Source organism: Emydura macquarii, unplaced genomic scaffold, assembly GCF_026122565.2.
Source record: "Emydura macquarii macquarii isolate MOO-44397 ecotype Brisbane River unplaced genomic scaffold, CSIRO-AGI_Emac_v2 contig_968, whole genome shotgun sequence".
In the NCBI taxonomy this organism is placed as follows: domain Eukaryota; kingdom Metazoa; phylum Chordata; order Testudines; family Chelidae; genus Emydura; species Emydura macquarii.
In genome coordinates, this window is record NW_027131105.1 from 7420912 (window position 1) to 7435402 (window position 14491).

General features: G+C 47.7%; 1 protein-coding gene across 1 annotated transcript in view; it reads left to right on the plus strand.

Moving 5' to 3' along the window:
* The first annotated feature begins 2457 nt into the window (after positions 1-2457).
* PC (pyruvate carboxylase) overlaps positions 2458-14491 on the plus strand; it is a 217575-nt gene continuing 205541 nt past the window's right edge. Inside the window, exon 1 of the mRNA XM_067544070.1 lies at positions 2458-2502. The gene's annotated coding sequence lies outside the window, so the exon portion shown is untranslated. The remainder of the gene's footprint in view (positions 2503-14491) is intronic.

Consider the following 14491-nt stretch of genomic DNA (forward strand, 5'->3'; position numbering starts at 1 on the left):
CTTGCTCCTGCACCTCAGCTCCCAGGAACAGCAGCAGTATAGCTGGTCCAATGGAACAATGCTAGGCTAGGGCTCAGGACACGTGGGTTCTATGCCCATATCTGTCACTAACCTGCTGGGTGACCATGAACTGGGCCCACTTGCCCTTTGCCTATTTAGACTGTGAGCTCAGCAGGGACTGTCTCTGTCTGTGTGGTGCCTAGCATGACAGTGGCCCTGATTTTAGTTGAGATTTCTGCAGCTCCCAGCATGACTGTGGCCCCAACGGTGGCTAGGATCTGCCCACTACCTGGCTCAACAGGGGCCTTGATCTCTGCTGCAGTCTGTGCAACAGGGGATCTGATCTCAGTTGGGATTATCTGACTAGCATCTGTTATGATGCTGTGCCTATTAAGGATTAAATTTGCTCCAGTGCTTAGATCATTGGTGCAGCTGCAATGTAAACCAGTGTTACTTGTTAACATAAGACTCATGTAGTGAGGATAATATTTTGAGTCCTGAATAAATTGTCCCTCCAGGAAAGCAACTGCCTATAAGGGAGATTTGATGCAGCCTTATGCCCACGCTTGCTGCTCTTTGTGTGTCTCATGGGCATTTGTAAATTCAGAGGAGAATCAGATTTGTGGATGGTGCTGAAAAGGGGAGCAGTAAATGTATGGAAAGGGAGCCCTGGCCTGCAGAGACTGCTGGAGCGATCAGAGATTCTCTTTCTGGTGTTTAACTTAAGTGACCTCGGGGGCTAGCCAGACCCTCAGTGGAGCTGTGTTGTAAGGGGAAGGGCCTGGCAATATGTCCCTTTCCAACAGGTAGTATTATAAAGTGCACAGCACCCTCTACTGCTGCATTGGGGCCTGGGAGTCAGCACTGACTGGGATGGGAGAGTGCCCCCTGCTGAGCTCCCTGCCCCACAGCAACCCCTAGTGCCATGCTGGGGTCAGCACCAGCTCCCAGGGGTGAGTGTTTCTTGCTGAGCCCGTCCTCCATTTCCTGCAGCAGCAGGTTTTTCTGTAGACCTTGACCCCCATTAGCTTTGCAAACTGTGATGAGCAAAACCCACCTAAGGAGAGAGGACTGTGCCATGCTACCACCTTTCAGGGAGGCTCTGTAAGAGCATGAACTATAGTGCTGCAGAAAATGGGTGCAGAGATGATGCATCTATTTGCACAGCTACCGGGCTCCCAGCAGGGATTGCTCCCCAGGATAATACCCGCTGCATCTCCTTTCTCCTTGCCAGTTCATTTCCATCACCCACTCCAGGCTTATGATGCATGGAGGAGCAGCTGCCAATAATGCCATCCCTTTGTCACCTGCCAGTTACCTTGCAGCAGAATGGCTCATGGGCAGGGACTTGATCCTACGGATGTGTGTGACTGAGTGAGAGAGGGTTTTTTGGGGGTGGGCCGTGGGGGGAGGGGAGAGTGAGAACGCGGACGTGACCTCCGTTGGATGGAATCAGAACAAGTCCTGTGTGCATAACAAGCCCCAGGCCAGGCAGAGTGAAGGTGGATGCCCAGCGGGAGCAGAGTCCTCAGAGAGCTGTATCGCCCGTCCTGAACATTGCAGGGGTCTGGCTCTTTCCCCAGGAGCCACTTCATTGCCCCAGAGTGATGGAGACCTGCGGCGATGATGGGTCTCTCGCAAGGCGGAGCTGCAGGACGGAAGGTGGGAGGCCCGGGCGGGCAGCTCAGGGAATGTAGGGGTGCTGGGGGCACAGTCCTACCCGGCCCCGCCTGTGGCAGCCCGGCGCCGCTCGCTGTTACGGACACTGGGGACGGGGGGACTGTCCCAGGCCGCCCCCAAGGGGCACCTCCCAGCCCGTGCGCACTGCAGCCTCCAGCAGCCCCCCCCCCTCCCCTGCCCCCGTGCAGCCCCTAGACACTGTCCGCGCCCTCGCTCCAGAACCTGCCTCACCCCCGCAGAGAGCTGTGTTGTTATGGTCACGTGACGTCACGTAGTGCCTGCCCGGCTGTCATGAATGAGTCACTCGCCCCCGCCACCACGTTGGGGCCCGCCCCTTTCTTACTCCAACCAATCGTGGAAGGCGATGTCTTAGTTGAGTCAGCCAATGGCCGTTCCTGGTGGGGGGGCGGGTTCAAGATGACGCCGCTACATCCCTTTTGGGCGGGGCTCTTGGAATCCGATTGACAACTGCCTTGTCCAATAGAAAAAGGGAATGGGTGATACTGGCCAATGGCAGACACCGGCTCCCAGGAGGTGGCCAATAGAGATGTGTCTGAGTCACTCGTGGGCGGGATGGCGCCAGGCTTGAACCGATGAGTGACAGGGCTGCTCCGCCACAGATCGGGCGCTGGGGGCGAGCCCAAGGGGAGATGGGGGTGTGGCAAAAACGGCCAATGGGAGGTGGCAGCGTAGTGGGATGGCCAATGAGAAGCCAAGTGGGTGGGGCAAACGCTGAGGGGCGGAGGCGCTGGAGGAAGTCGCGGCGGCTCGTAGCTTAACCTGACGTGACAGCCGGGGAGCGAGTGGCTGAGGCGCCGCGCGGTAAGAGGGAGCGCTTGGGTAGGGTGGCCTGGGGCCCCGGCACCCCTATATGGACCAGCCCCTTCTCCAGTATAGACCAGGGCTGGACCTCCCCACCCCCGCATAGACCAGAGCTGGACCTCACTCCTCCTCTTGCATGGACCCCCCACAGTGGACTCCCCTCACACCCCATGAACCAGCCCTTTCTCGCTCCATACGGACTGGCCCTGCACATGGGCCAGTTCATCCCCCTGTGGACTGGGCTTTATTGTCTTGTATGGGTCAGGGCTGTACCCTCAGCGTATGGACAGGGATGAACTCTCCCCATCCTCTGTATTGACCGGGACTGGGCTTCTTCCCCCATGGACCAGGTTGTATGACCCTATATGGACCAGGGTTAGGCTTCTGCTCCTCCTGTATGTTCCAGTTGCTTCCCATCCTGTATAGACTGGGCTTTATTGCACAGTATGGGCCAGCTCCTCCCTCCCTTCCCGACATGGATCAGGCTGTATCACTTCACATGGATCAATGCTGGGCTCCTTGTTTGGTCCAGTCTTCTCCCCCCCCACACCAGGCTGTTTCATCTATGTGGATCACCCTGTCAAGGATTGGGCTGGGCTTCCCTGTCCATAGCATGTACTAGGTTGTATAGCTCCATATGGACTAGTCCCTCCTTCTCTGTATTGATCAGAATCCCTTGTCTTCCCTGTGTGGACTGGGCTGAATTGCTCCATGTGTACCAAAGATTCTTAAGCAAAGTAAGCTGTCATGGGATAAAAGGGAAGGTCCTCTCCTGGATCAGTAACTGGTTAAAAGATAGGCAATAAAGGGTAGGAATAAATGGTCAGTTTTCAGAATGGAGAATGGTAAATAGTGGTGTCCCCAGGGGTCTGTACAGGGACCAGTATTGTTCAATACATTCATAAATTATCTGTAAATTTTGCCACCTCACTTTTTACCCCTTTTTCCAGGTGATACAAAACCACTCAAGATAGTTAAGTCCAAAGCAGACTGCAAAGAGTTACAAAGGGATCTCAAAACTGGGTGACTGGGCAACAAAATGGCAGATGAAATTCAATGTTGATAAATGCAAAGTAATGCACTTTGGAAAACATAATCCCAACTATTCAAATATAATGATGGGGTCTAAATTAGCTGTTACCGCTCAGGAAAGAGATCTTGGAATCATTTTGGATAGTTCTCTGAAAACAGCCACTCAGTGTGCAGTGACAGTCAAAAAAGCTAACTGAATGTTGGGAATCATTAGAAAAGGGATAGATAATAATACAGACAGTATCATATTGTCTGTATATAAATCCATAGTACACCCATATCTTGAATACTGCGTGCAGATCTGGTTGCCCTATCTCAAAAAAAATATTGGAATTGAGTGCCACGCTGCTCTTCCTCCCAAACGATTTCCCAGCTACTTCCTTGTCTCTGAAACTGACAGCTGCATTCTAACCTCAAGCTTGGCTGTGTCAGGGATTCAGGCTCTGAATGGAACAGGACTGGGGGCACAGCCAGTTGCTGCAGACTTCAAATCTGGAGGGGAATGTTTGGCTTTAGCTCATCTGTTTTGCATTATCCGCAGAGATGGCGCCCCCAGGCTGCAAGAATAGTGTACATCTTAATGCTCAGCCACATGTGTATAACAATTTGAGGGTAATTGATGATGATCATACTCAGCTTTTCTATAGCACTTTTCATCAGTAGATTTCAAAGTACTTTACGAAGTAGGTCAGTGTCACTAGTCCCATTTTACAGATGGAGAAACTGAGGCACAAGGAGGGAAGTGATTTGCTCACTGTCACTTAGCAGGCCATTGGCAGATCTGGGAATAGAATCCTGAATCCCAGTCCAGTGTTTTACCCGGTAGACAACACTGCTGTTTCCTCTAGGCACATTCCTACTTAAAAGAGAGAAACTAGGGTCTGTACTCTTTTGCTGCTGGATGAAGACTTGCAGATTTTTTTGTTTTTAAATAAGTTCATTTTCATTCCGCCAATTTAGTTGCTCATTTAAGAGCTGAGAGACCTCCTTCATCTTACAAAATGACCTCTGTCAAAACAGAAGCTGAGTTTTACGATGATATTTTAAGCAGAGAAAAGTGTTTGGAAAAGATCCTTTCAGGCTGCATTGTAAAAAGGGATCAGACCCAATTTATTTATTTCCATAGTGGGTTTCATAGTTTTTAAAGCTAGAAGGAACCGTTCTGATCATCTAGTCTGACCTGCAGAACACTAGGGCTGGCTGAAAATTTGTTGTCAAAACTTTTTGACTTGACAACATTTTTGATGAAAATTGTCTGCTTACTATGGAACACTTTTGATTTTTTTTGTCAAAAAACCAAATGACTGAAAATTAAAATGTTTTTATTTGGAAATGCAGCTGCAGTGTCTCATGGGAGTTGTTGTAAGGTTTCCTCATGTCCACATTCTCCTCTGTTTGCTAGGCTTTCTGGCTGGACTTTATCTCCCATGATACATTGCCTCCACTCTTCAGGAAGGGACATTGTGCTGCATCATGGAACATGTAGTCTGACCAGGGAGCCCAGTCAAGAGAGGAGAATGGGCAGCATTAGGCAACTGAACTACATCTTTCAGGATGCACTGTGGTCACAAATGACTGTGATATATGTTCTGTGACCCTGTTCAAGAGGGGAAACTTCTGCATCATGGGAGACAGACATACTCTAACCAGGGAATCTGGCTTGTAGAGGAGAATGGGAGCATGAGATAGCCAAACTACATTTCATGGTGTGACTTCCAAGTTGAAATATTTCAAGTTTTGGTTGAAATTTTTTGGTATCTGAATTTCTGGGTGGGTGGAGGGGAATCCAAATGTTCAGTGGACAATAGCCCTATTTTCCCACCAGCTCTGAATAACTCAGGGCAAAGAATCTGGCCTGGTAGGTTCTGTGTCAAACCTGTAATGGATTATCCTTAAAGGCATAATGTGCCTGCAATTTCCCTGCCTTCAGGATCAGGATAGCTTATGCTGGCTGCAGGGATCACCACAGAGCACATGGTGATTATGCCTGGTATTCCCCTCTCCCTTCCACTGGCTTGCCTGTGAAACAGCTGTTTTCACATTTGGCTAGTAATAGAATGTAGTTTGTCTTTGGGGAGTTGTCTGTTGAAAGTTTTTTCAATTAAAGGCTAATTAGCTAATTATTTAAACATTGATTAGTTAATGATTGTGGGTCAGCAAGGTGTAAGCCCTTAGTGGGGCTGTTAAAGGGTCATGCCAATAAATGATTTACCAGGGTAGTAAAAGTTGGGAGAAAAGGCTATGATTTAATCTCTGAGGACATCTAGGTGTTGGCCGTTGTGGCTAAGGCAGTGGGCTGGGTGCCTCATAACTGCTGGTTTTGTTCCCAGCTCTGGAAGGAGGAGTGAGGTGTAGTGGTTAGAGGAGGGAGTGAGGAGAACAAAGAGTCAAGAATCCTAGTTTCTGTTCTGACCTCCTTGAGGGGAGTGGGGATCAAGTAGTCTTGAGAGTTGAGACTCCTGTATTCTTTTCCTATCTCTGCCACTGACTTGCTGTGTGACCTTAGGCATGGCCAGTCTGTGCCTCAGTTTCCCCATCTGTAAAATGGTGGGATAAGACCAACCTCACATAAAAACTTTGTGGCTTCCTTCATGTCTGTAGAGTGCTTTGAGATCCAGGCACAGAGGGCCATAGAAGGATTACTCATCATGTGTAATTTGAACTCTTTTAGATAGGATTATTGGCTAACTGGTGCCTGCAGAGGTTGTACTGCCTGATAATAGAGTGCACCGGTATCAGTGCTGGCATCTGGAGTGGCGTCCAGCATGTGTGTTTTGGTTCTTGCAGAGTCAGGCAGAATGCAGCACCATTCTCTGGGGAACAAAGGCCGTTGCCTCAGCAACATACTTTGTCTCCCATGCTAAGTTTGCTTCTATATTTGTGTCTTCCATGTGGTGGCAAAATGTCATTCTGAGCCATTGGACAACAATCTTGTAGTCCCCTGTGAATGTCCCCCCCTTTATTCTTTGGGATAACATGGGGTTTCTGTCATCAGTTGCTCTGCACTGGAGTGGGTAGAGAGGCAGCAGATCTCCCTCATCTCTTGTTATACTTAGAAAAGACTAGCAGGATCTTATTCAAGGGGACAAGGCAATATGCCCCATTTATTGTACATGTAAGAATATTAAAAAGCAGTCACATTCACACACACATTCTTAAGGTTCTGCAAGCTGGTGTGATATAATTAAGCCCTTTTATGCATTGCTTGAGCCAGCCTAGTGGACAACTAGGCTGGGCACGAGGAGGGAGCCAGGCCTCTGTCAGACGTGAATCCGACACTCCAAGATGACAATTGCAGAATGAGACCCAAAGTTTCCATGTTTTACCCATCTTTTATACTTGCTGGCTCTCACGTAAATCTATGGGCCTCGCTTTGTCATGCTGCCTCTGTGTTCAGTATAGCTGTTAAACACCAGCTAACTGAAAGCATGACTATTCTCTTATTTCTATACTTTCTTTGTTCCCAGGGTGGATCTGTCTGTACTTTAGGGTCGTTGATGGGTATTCTTTGGCCTTTAGGGTTAGGATGGCAGTTAGTGTCTTTACTCCTCTTTCTGTTATTAGAGCAGTTTAGGTTGGTGTCTTTATGCCTTGCACATACATTCCTCACTCACACAAAGAATTGATCAAGATATTTTTAGATTCAATAATACAAGTTTCAGGAAAGAGCTTACTTCAAGAAACTAACAAGATGGAGTCCACTTATGCCACACTAAACAGTACTATCCTAACATTTCTCTCTACCTCTATCTCGCTTATACAATAGAACAAGGAGTCTGTCTGATTTGTTTGCACAGCTCCTGGAGAGGGCTCACACTCTGACATCCCTGGTGAAGCGAGAGCAATTCTGAGCCATGATTGTAACAATCAGCTGATTTCAGAATCTGCTGATACAGCCCCTTGCGCCTGGCACTGTGGAAGGGAGGATTTTAAGTGTATCATGGAAGATATAGGGGGAGAAGTTTGCATACATGTGTGTGCATGTGGGGGAGCAATGTGCACATGCTCTGTGGACATCCGTAGGGGGAATACTTTGCAGGTGCACATGTGAGTGTGGACTGTGTGTATGTAGGGGAAGCTCTTTGCAGGCACACATATGAGTATAAGTATGCAGTGGGGAGCAGTTTGCAGGTGTGCACGAGTGAGTGTGTGCGTGCATGCACATGCAAGAGGAATGCTCTGCAGGTGTGAGTGTGAGTATGGAGGGAGCAGTTTGCATACCTGTTGTATGGGGGGAGCAGTTAGCAGGCGCTCACGTGAGGGTGCGGGGGAAGTGCTTTGCAAGCACACATACAAGTGTGCATGTGTGTGCTTACAGAGCACTCCCTCACCCATACATATATGTGTGTGTGATGGGGCAAAGGGAGCTTTTTAGAGGCACACGTGCCCCTCCTCTCCCGTGCACCCTCTCATCTGGGGGAGCACTTTGCAATCACAAGTAACTTTTGCTGTGCTGCAGGCTGTTGCTGATCAGCTGAGCCTTCTTGCCTTGGGTTCCTCCACAGGGGACAGGCGCAAGGATTCCTCTTCCTTGTCTGCATCTGGCTGCTTCTGCTGCATCATTCCTTGTGTGAGAAGGGGTGGAAAAGACGAGATAATTTGTGTTCAGCGCTCAGTAGCAAAACGCAGCCGGCTTTCAGAATTAAGCTTGCTGCTTGTTGGCGAAGGGTGGCAGAGACTCTCACACCAACACAACTGTGAGTTGGACAACCCAGTAACGACATGTAGCAAACAAAAATGGAAGCGAATCTCTGCAAATGCTGCTTTTATATTCCCCTGGTATAGCGATGGTTCAGTCACTGCTGTGATTGCAAGCCCAGTCATGCTGGGTATTGCAATCGCAGCTCCTGATTGCTTAAGAAGTCTGTCTGATATGCCTGCCCCCCATCACTGTAGTATCTGCCAGTTTGTCTCATCCACTTCTCTGTTTACCTGGCCCAAGTATTGCTGTAGTGCTTGGGAACCCCTCACCCTTGAACATGTTTATAGACTCCTAGGCATTAAGACCAGAAAGGACCATCATGGTCAACTTGTCTGACCTCTTTCACATCACAGATGACTGAACTTCCCCCACCCACTTCTGGAATAGGTCCACAAGTTATAGCTGAGTTACTGACGACCTCAAACCTTGATTTAAAGACTTCAAGTTACAGAGGATCCACCATTTGTTCTAGTTCAAATCAGCAAGTGACCAGGCCTCACGGTAGAGGAAGATGAAAATCCCCCAGCGCTTTGCCAATTTGACCTGGGGGAAAATTCCTTCCGAACCCCAAATGTGGTGATCAGTTAGACCCTGAATATGTGGTTGATACCCAGCAGCCAGACATTTGGGAAAGAAGTCTCTGTAGTAACTCAGAGGCCTCCCCATCTAGTGGCCCTCCATCTCTGACCATTGGAGATATTTGCGGCTAGCAGTCATGGATTGGCCATGTCATTGTAGGCAGTCTCATCATACATCCCCACCATACACTTACCAAGCTCAGTCTTGAAACAAGTTAGGCTTTTTGCCCCCACTATTGCCCTTGGAAGGCTGTTCCAGAACTTTACTCCTCTGATGGTAAGAAACTTTGTCTGATTTCTAACCTAAACTTACCAATGGCCAGTTTATATTCTTTTTTATGTGCCAATATTGGCCCTTACTTAAATAACTCCTCTTCCTCATGGTTATCCTTCAGATGTATTTATAAAGAGCAAGCATATCTCCCCTCAGCCTTCCTTTGGTTAAGCTAAACAAACCAAGTTCCTTACGTCTCCTCTCATAAGACAGGTTCTCCATTCCTTTGATCATCCTACTAGCATCTGTTCCAGTTTCAATTCATTGTTCTTAACCATGGGAGACCAGAGTTTCAAACGAGTGCCTTGTATAATGGTAATAATGCTTCCCTATCTCTACTGGAAATTTCTTGCCTGGTTCATTCTAGGATTGCGTTAGCTTTTTTCACATCTGCATCCATGCTGATGGCTCATAGCCACCCTTTGATCAACCAATACACCCGGCTCTTTTTCCTCCTCTGTCACTTCCAACTGATAAGTCCCCATCTTATAGCAAAAATTCTTGTTCTTCGTCCCTAAGTACATGATTCTGCACTATTAAATTTCATTCCATTTCTATTACTCTAATTTTCAATTTCAACTCATTCAAATCTTTTTGTATAGTATTCTGGTCCTCGTCTGTGTTGGCAATACCTCCCAACTTTGTGTCATCTGCAAATTTTATTAGTACAGTCCCATTTTTTGTGCCAAGGTCATTAATGAAAATGTCAACTAAGATTGGTCCCTAAGGAACTCCACTAGTAACCTCCCTCCAGCCTAACAGTTCACCATTCACTATGACCTGTTGTAGTCTCCCCTTTAACCAGTTCTTTATCCACCTTTTGATTCTTGTATTAATCCCCATCTTCTCCAATTTAACTAATAATTATGCCCCTGTAAGATAGGGCAGAGCTGTTATCCCCAATTTACAGATGGGAAAATTGAGGCACAGAGAGAATAAGGGACACACTCAAGAGCTCTGGTGGAGCGGGGAATTGAATCTGGGTCTCGCACTAGCATCCTAATCACTACATCTCCATCTTCTCCAAAGACACAAAAGATGAAGAAGAAGGTGCTGTCTTTTAACATGCGTTTGTGTGATGCCCAGAACAATGGGGTCACCCACAATCTCAGCCAGGGGGTCTGTGTGGCATGTGGCACAATGGGGGATTCCCCTGAACGCTGAAGGGTCTAGGTTGCCCCCAACATGATGGGCTCCCACCCTGATCTCTGTCATGGGATCTGTGAAATGTCTAATATGATGGAGGGCCCCCAATCTCAGTTTGGGGGAGCTCTGTGTGGTGTCTGGGACAATTGAGGCCCCTCCATCTTTGTCAGGGTCAGCGTGGCATCCAGCATAGTGTGGGCGATGGCCCCGATCTTGGTTGAGGTCTGGGCAGGCAAAGTGGGATCCCCAACTCAGCTGGTTTCCAGATGCTGCTACAATATAAATGTTAGTGATGCATCTATTTGTAATTTGTACAATGTAACTGGCTCTGTCTCCTAACACAACATTACAAATGGTGCTGAGTGTCTTGTGTTATTGGTCTGTGTTGGGTAAAGGCACTATTGAATGCAAACACTAGCTTTAATGCAGTGCTAGGGCTCGTGGTGCAAAAAGTCAAGCACTCATGGATGTTTAAGGCCAGAAGGGACCATTCTGATCATCCAGTCTGACCTCCTGCATAACCCAGGCCTGCGAATTCTCTCAGCCATTCCTGCCTCCAGGCCAGGTTGGTGGTTGAACCAGAGTGGATCTTTTTAGCAGGAAATCCAGTCTTGAATGATAGATTCCAAGTGATGGAGAACCCACCCTGTCTGGGTCAGGTGTTCCAATGATTAATCTGCCTCCATGATAAAAATCTGTGCCTTATTTCTAGTCTGAATATGACAAAAATGTCCAGAGTTGTTTCAATAAATATTAAAATGAAATAAAACCTCATGCCTCAGGCCATAAGCTGATCTCTAATTTTTAGAAGTCAAGAGGAAGCTTATCCAGCTCAAAGTTACCCTGTAAGTGTGGCGTTCCTCTGATGCATGTGGTGCTGGCTGCTGTTCGAGACAGGAGACTGGACAATATGGACCTTTGGTCTAATCCAGTGATTCCTGTGTTCCAAAGGGTGAAAACTTATCGCCACTGATTCCTAAATCATTCAGTGACAACTTGATCAGCTCTAATCTGTTCTGTCTAGTTTCTTATACCCCGCTAATTGCTGTAGTATGTGAATGCCTTCCAGTAGAGCATGGAGCAGCTGCATCTACACACCTGTAGGCGTTTGTTCTTTCCCGGGGGAGCAGCATGTGCAGAGGAGTGTCTTGTTTTGGTAGGGAGGGTTTTGGATGTTTTAAAATATACAGCTGCTCTGTATTTATGCTAGAGAAGGCAAGGTCAAAACATTCCCTTGGAATGGAAGATGTGGAGGTTTGTGATGGTCCTTTGTCCTGGGGAAGTTCATTCCACAGCCTCAGACCAGCCCCTGAGCTCTGTCTGCTACATAGGCAAGCTTTACCCTTATAGTAGAGAGCTTCTTTGTGCCAGACGAGCAGATTCGTTGACCATGATCTTCATCTGGGCTCCTTTAAATACTTTGGGCCCAGACCATGGAGTACCTTGAAGATAAAGACTGAGACTTTGTTCTTGGTTAGAAATTCGACACCGACCAGTGTAGGGTGTGGAGGACAGGGCTGATGTGCAGATGGTAGCCTGTGTAGCTGAGGAGATGTCCAGACTGGATGCCCTTCTGGAAGATGCTTTAGAGAAACACGTACACGGGTAATTAGGTCTTGTGCTATATAGGAAGTCAGACTAGATTGTCTGTTAGTCCCATTTGGCCTTAAAAATCTATTAAATGCCAAGACAGCTGCTCTCCTCTGTTATGACACAGCTGCAGGAAATGTGGTGGCAAAGGATCCTAGGGCATCTGGCTCGGGAAAGAACTTCCAGGGGGATAGGAGAAATCCAGAGTGTGATCGCCTTCAGGAAATGGTGCCTTGGCCTTCCTATTTGCTTAAAGCTTTTCCATCGTAATCGGCATGATAGTCCAACTGGCTGCAGTGAACATTTGAGATGGGCCTCTTCCCTAAAGCTGCCTGCTGCTGTGCCCACATGATTTTGCGTCCTGCACCTTCCTACACTGTTCTGTCTTGCCTCAGCTTGTTTAATCCTGACCCAACCCCCAGCCAGTGGATACATGGCTCTTAGCCTTCACACCAGTAGGAGCATCCTGTCTCACGTGCAACGGCAGAGCACGTTTTTGATCTTGCCGCTGGCACCGTCTTGATTCATGCCCTTGCGGGAATGGCAGCTGATGAGTAACCCTGAAATGCATCCTTTGCTGGTGAAGAGGATGCTTGCTCTGCAGTCAAGTCCTTGCATGGAAATGCCTTCAGCACTGTGGTATGTGCAAATGAAGGATCTTAATAATTTTTGTTTTTATGATTGACTCCCCTTGGGGCTTGTCCTCAGTGGAAGGTTAACTTGTGTTAAACTCAAGTCCTGTCCACACATGCACAAACTGTTGGCTCAAGTGTGGTGGTGCTTTTTAACTCAAGATGGCTGGTCCAAGGCGGGTAATAGGCTGAAACTCAAGTGAATGTAACTTGTCAGCAGTGTAGCCTAGTGGCTAGAATGGTAGACTGGGACTCTGGAAACCTAGCACTATTTCCAGCTCTGCCATTACCCTGCTGAGTGACGGAGCAAGTCTCTTCCCCTCTCCGTGGTTCAGTTTTGATAAAGATATTGACCTCCTTTGTAAAGCGCTTTGAGATGTAGGGATGAGAAGTGCTATAGAAGAGCTAGGGATTATTTAACATGACCATTCTGTAGTGGGGATGCAGGCTAGCGCCTCCCAAGTGCAACTAGTCCTCCAATGCCTTCTCACAATTCCCTCTCCCTCCTGTGTGTCCAGACAAGCTTTCCCACAATTCACTGGGAAAGAACTCAGAATGGCTCAGGTGACTGCAGAGCAAAGAACCATGGGATGTGCTCTTAGCAGCTCAAAGGGAGGTGTGTATTGCGGACGCAGCCACTCAAGGGTTATTTCACAATGTGGCTAATGTTGCTTGAGCGAGAGTGATTTGAGTTAGCTGGATCAACCCTTGGAGGAAGCTTCCTGAATCTGAGGGAAAGAAAGAAGCTTTAGTAAAATGGGCTTATTCTAGGACTGGAAGGAGCCTCCTGGGTCTAGTTATCGCAGCCAATCCTTTTATAAAATCCCAGTCAGACACTTCTCCAGCTCCATCTTCAAACTAGGTGGGGTGTTTGCCTCCCCACTCCTCAAACTGGGAGGCTGTTCAAGAACCTGCCTCCTCTGATGCGTAGAAACCTTCTTCTCATCTCCAGCCTCAATTGATTCCCAGCCAGTTTATCCCCATTTCTTCTTGTGCCAACATCGTCCTTGAGTTTCAATAGCTCTTCTCCCTCCCTGGTGTTACAGCCCTCTGGTGTGTTTTTAGAGAGCAACCAGATCCCCTTTCAGCCTTCCTCTGGCCAGGTCAGCAGGCCCAGCTCTTTTAATCTCCTCTCGTAAGATCAGCTCTCTCTTCCCCCGGTCAGCCCTTCTCTGCAGCTGGGCCAGTTTGGATTCATCTTTCTAGAACGTGAGTGACCTGAGTTATACACCACATTCCAGTCCTCCACAGCCTAGTGTGGTTCTTTTTGTGGTTCAGACTGGATAGAAGATGGGCCTGGGGGGAAGCTGAGTTAGAATTTGAGTAGAGTGTGGGGTCTGTGAAATCTTATGATCTTCGTGCACTCCAGTTGCATTATCACCATTTTACAGCAGGAGAAAGTGAGGCACAGAGAGGAGGAAGGGTCTTGGCCAAGGGCACACAGTAAGTCAGTGGCAGAGCTATGAATACAGCTTCGGTTTTGTCTTAACTGCACCCCTTCTCTAACTAGGCCCTCCTTCCCTCTCTGTGGCTAGAATCCAGGAATCTGACTCCCAGCTTCACCTGTCTTCTAATCCAGAGGTACACGTACCCCTGGGGGTATGCAGAGGTCTTCCAGGGGGTCCATCAACTCATCTAGATATTTGTCTAGTTTTACAACAGGCTACATAAAAAGCACTGGCGAAGTCAGTACAAACTAAAATTTCATACAGACAATGACTTGCTTATCCTGCTCTGTGTATTATACACTGAAATGTAAGGACAATATTTATCTTCCAGTTGATTTATTTTATAATTCTATCGTAAAAAATGAGAAAATAAGCCACTTTTCAGTAACCGTGTGCTGTGCCACTTTTGTATTTTTAGATCTGATTTTGTAAGCGAGCAGTTTTTAAGTGAAGTGAAACTTGGGGGATCACAAGACAAATCAGGCCCTTGAGAGGGGTACGGCAGTCTGGAAAGGTTGAGAGCCACTGTGCTAATCACTCGACTGCCCTCTTAGAAACAAAAGAATCTTGTCCCTTGCTCTAATCAC